At 43.7% G+C, this 3,970-nt stretch overlaps 1 protein-coding gene across 1 annotated transcript in view; it reads left to right on the top strand.

Annotated features, from left to right (window-relative positions):
• Positions 1-3,970, top strand: part of LOC119426451 (sodium channel protein type 2 subunit alpha-like) — a 124,956-nt gene that overhangs the window by 62,270 nt on the left and 58,716 nt on the right. The window lies entirely within an intron of this gene.

Raw genomic sequence — 3,970 nt, 5'->3', positions numbered from 1 at the left:
CGACGATATAATAAAAAGTTATAATAAAAACGATGTTATAATAAAAAGATATAATAAAAACGATGATATACTAAAAAGTTATAATAAAAACGATGTTGTAATAAAACAATGTTATAATAAAATGTTATAAAAACAATGGTCATATTTTTTTTCATTCAACCTTTATTTCTACAGGTTAGTCCCACTGAGCCTCGAGGACTCATCTACAAGTGAGACCTGGTTTAACAAAGAGTGACGAGAACAGAGGACAATCATAAAAGATGCTACAAACAGAGAAGAACAAGTGAAAATAAACTGGTATTAAAAAATGTAACAAAAAGCAGCCAGGTTGTAAGATGGTGCAGAAAACTAAAAACAACTTTTAGAGCCTCCTGAGGTCCTGGGTCCTGTGGTCCTGTGGTCCTGTGGTCCTGTGGTCCTGGGTCCTGTGGTCCTGGGTCCTGAGTCATGGTCAGATCAGCGTTTCTCGTCCTACAGAAGGTCAGGGAGGAGTTCTTCTACATCTCCCTCAGACAATTAGGCCAACAGATCATGTGTTGTTTTGTGGGTCTCGTGGTGTGTTCTGGACTCGGCCCGGTTCCCTCCCCTCTCCGGTAGATTACCGGGCCTTTCTTCATTTCTCAGAAGCTTTTCTCCCAGGAGGCTTTGCTCGCAGGGCTTTGTTGTGACGAGGAGAAGCACCAGGAGCAGATTGTGTTGCAGCTCGTTCATCACCGCCACACATGCACACACACACGTGCACGCACACACACACACGCACACACGCCTCGCCCCTGTGGACTCTCAGCTCGGCTGTTTCCAGGACAGCAGCTGCCTCCACATGTCTCCTGGTCCACCTGAGCTGAACCTGGAGCTCCGTTCCTCTGGATGGAGAGCAGAAGAACAAACCTGGGCTGGACCTTCAGACAGATCTACAGACACAACGTGAAGACTTCACGTGTCGTTGTGAAGGTGTGATGCAACACGCTGGCTCGGCCTCTGGGGTTTTTATTTTAATTTATTTAAGAATCTTTCTAAAATGAAATAAATTCAGGTAACGGTGGTTTTAATCGTCAGGAGGTGATCGGATCATCTGACGTTCATCCTGGTCAGCGTTAGGAGTCAGTCCAGCTCAAGATGGCTGCCACAGCTACCAACCCTCATGAGCTGAAGGTTGGCCTGGTGGCAGTAGCTGAGAGTAGTCCTCAGCACAGACTCCAAGTATTCTTCTTGTACTTTTACTGTGTGTCCTGAGAGATGATGTATATTTGTACACAGTTCATGAAGTACAGAGACGTCTGAGACCATTTCATCTGACAGATTAAAGTATTTATTAGTTTAAATATTCACTGTAGCTTCAGAATAATTAATAATCCACTCACAGACCGTCACTGAATTATTCAGCGGTCTGGACATTTATTTTACTTTAATGAGCTCAAAAGAGTTTTTGGAGGGAACTGAAGAGCTGCAGCACATGCTAACCTGCAGGAGCTCGTCTTGTTCAGCTGCGGTCCAGCTGTGGACTGTAGAACCACAGCTGGACCGAGTCAGGTCAGACCGCCGTGCAGGAGCTGCTAACGCTCTGATCGGCTTGAGTCCGTCACCGACGCCTGCGTGCACGCAGACTAAACACCACCATGACAGTTTGAAGCTTCACCCTGCAGAGATCCAAACAGAACCTCCTCAGATATTTCCTGCAGGTCGGTCTCAAATGGATCCACCTGTGGTAACTTCAGTTGATTGGACTTGATGTGGGAAGGCCCACACCTGTCGGTAGAAGGTCCCACAGCTGACAGTGTAGCACAAACACCAAGCAGGGAGTCAAAGGTCTGTAGACCTTCAGACATGATTGTGTTGAGGAACACATCTGGAGAAGGATCCAGAAACATTTCTGCTGCTCTGAAGGCCCCAGTGAGCTCAGTGGCCTCCATCATTCATAAACGGAAGAAGTTTGGAACCACCAGGACTCTTCCTAGAGCTTGGTGGCCATCTAAGCAGCGTTCCTCTGTGGAGAGAGGAGAACCTTCCAGAAGGTCAACCATCTCTGTAGCAATCCACCAATCAGGCTGTGGTCAGAAGAAAGCCACTCCTTAATAAAAGGAACATGGCAGCTCATCTGGAGTTTAGCTAAAGACATCTGTAGGATTCAGACCAGGAGAAACTAAATCCTCTGGTCTGATGAGACAAAGACTGAACTCTTTGTGTGAATGCCAGGCATCATGTTTGGAGGAAACCAGCTCCTCACCAGACCAACACCATCCCAACAGTGAAGCATGGTGGTGGCAGCATCATGCTGTGGGTGTTCTTCAGCAGCAGGGACTGGCAGACCAGTCAGGATGGAGGGAGAGATGAATGCAGCGATGTACCAAGACATCCTGGATGAAAACCTGCTCCACAGCGCTCTGGACCTCAGACTGAGGTGACAGGTCATTTTATCTACATCGTTTGATGTTTGCTTCCAGCAGTCAGACCGACTTCTCCTCATGGATCTCCTGATTGTTTTTTTTACAAGTCAATCATTTTGTTGGGATTAGACACAAAAATCTGAATAGTTTTAATGTTTATCTGCTCATGTCTTTAATAGAAACAAGTGTTTTTCAGTTTTCTGACTGGTCGTGAAACAGTCGCTAGAATGAACTTGTTCAGATTTTATGGCTGCAGGTCGTCTCTGCTGCCCCCAGGAGGCCAGGCATGAAACTACACCGTTCATCCCTGGTTCTGACAAACATCGAGCTTCCTGTTGGCGTCTCTGTCCTCCTATTAATACTGCGACCAGGTCATTTGTTGCCTTGGTAACCAGTCAACACCATTGATCCATCGGTGTTTGATTTCCGGCTCACGTCTGATTGGACGGCGGCGGTTTGGGTCGGTGGAACTGGGCCTGTGGTGGACAGGCTGATCGGTTACACAAACAACAGCAATGACACACACACAGATAAGTCACACTTCTGTATCACACGAGTATCAATATTTATAACATAACAATAATATATTAGAATAAAATAAATATTTTAATGCAAATAAACAAAACAACATTCATGTTATTCTGTTGTAAAAAAATGAACATTGAACTTGACTCACGATGAGCAAAAAGTCGCATTAAAACCAAAAACTGTAACACATTAACCTAAAACTCATCACAGCACTGAATCTGCACTGGTGAAAGTCACTAATGATATTCTCATGGCCTCAGACAATGGACTTGTGTCTCTACTGGTCCTGTTAGACCTCAGTGCTGCATTTGATACAGTTGATCACAATATTTTACTACAGAGGCTTGAATATGATGTTGGGATTACAGGAATGCTCTAAAATGGTTTAAATCATATCTATCTGATAGATTCCAGTTTGTAAATGTAAATAATAAATCTTCTTCATAAACCAAAGTTAGTCATGGAGTTCCTCAGGGCTCAGCGCTCGGACCAATACTCTTTACTTTATATATGCTTCCATTAGGTAAAGTTATTAAACAACATGGGATAAATTTTCATTGTTATGCTGATGACACACAGTTATATTTGTCCATTAAACCCAATGAATCCAATCAGCTACTTAGACTACAAGCATGTCTTAAAGACATAAAAACCTGGATGACCCTTAATTTTCTCCTGTTGAACAGACAAGACTGAGGTTTTGGTTTTTGGACCTGAGCACCTTAGGAATGAATGTTTCAGTCTTTCTCCCTCCTTAGATGCATTAATCTGTCCTCCAGCTCTAATGTTAAAAATCTTGGTGTTATTTTTGATCAGGACGTGTCTTTTATCCCCCACATTAAAACGTTACTAGAACCTCCTTCTTCCACCTGCGTAATATCACTAACATTAGAAACATCTGATCTAAAGATGATGCAGAAAAACTGGTCCATGCATTTGTCACGTCTAGACTGGACTATTGCAATGGTTTATTATCTGGGTGTCCAAATACTTCTTTAAAACGTCTTCAGTTGATCCAAAATGCTGCTGCCAGAGTCTTAACTGGAGTTACTGGGAGA

Source organism: Nematolebias whitei, chromosome 20, assembly GCF_014905685.2.
Source record: "Nematolebias whitei isolate Nwh7 chromosome 20, NemWhi1, whole genome shotgun sequence".
NCBI classification, from domain to species: Eukaryota; Metazoa; Chordata; class Actinopteri; order Cyprinodontiformes; family Rivulidae; genus Nematolebias; species Nematolebias whitei.
Note: the sequence above shows the minus strand (reverse complement) of the source record. Positions and strands in the feature narration are given on the sequence as shown.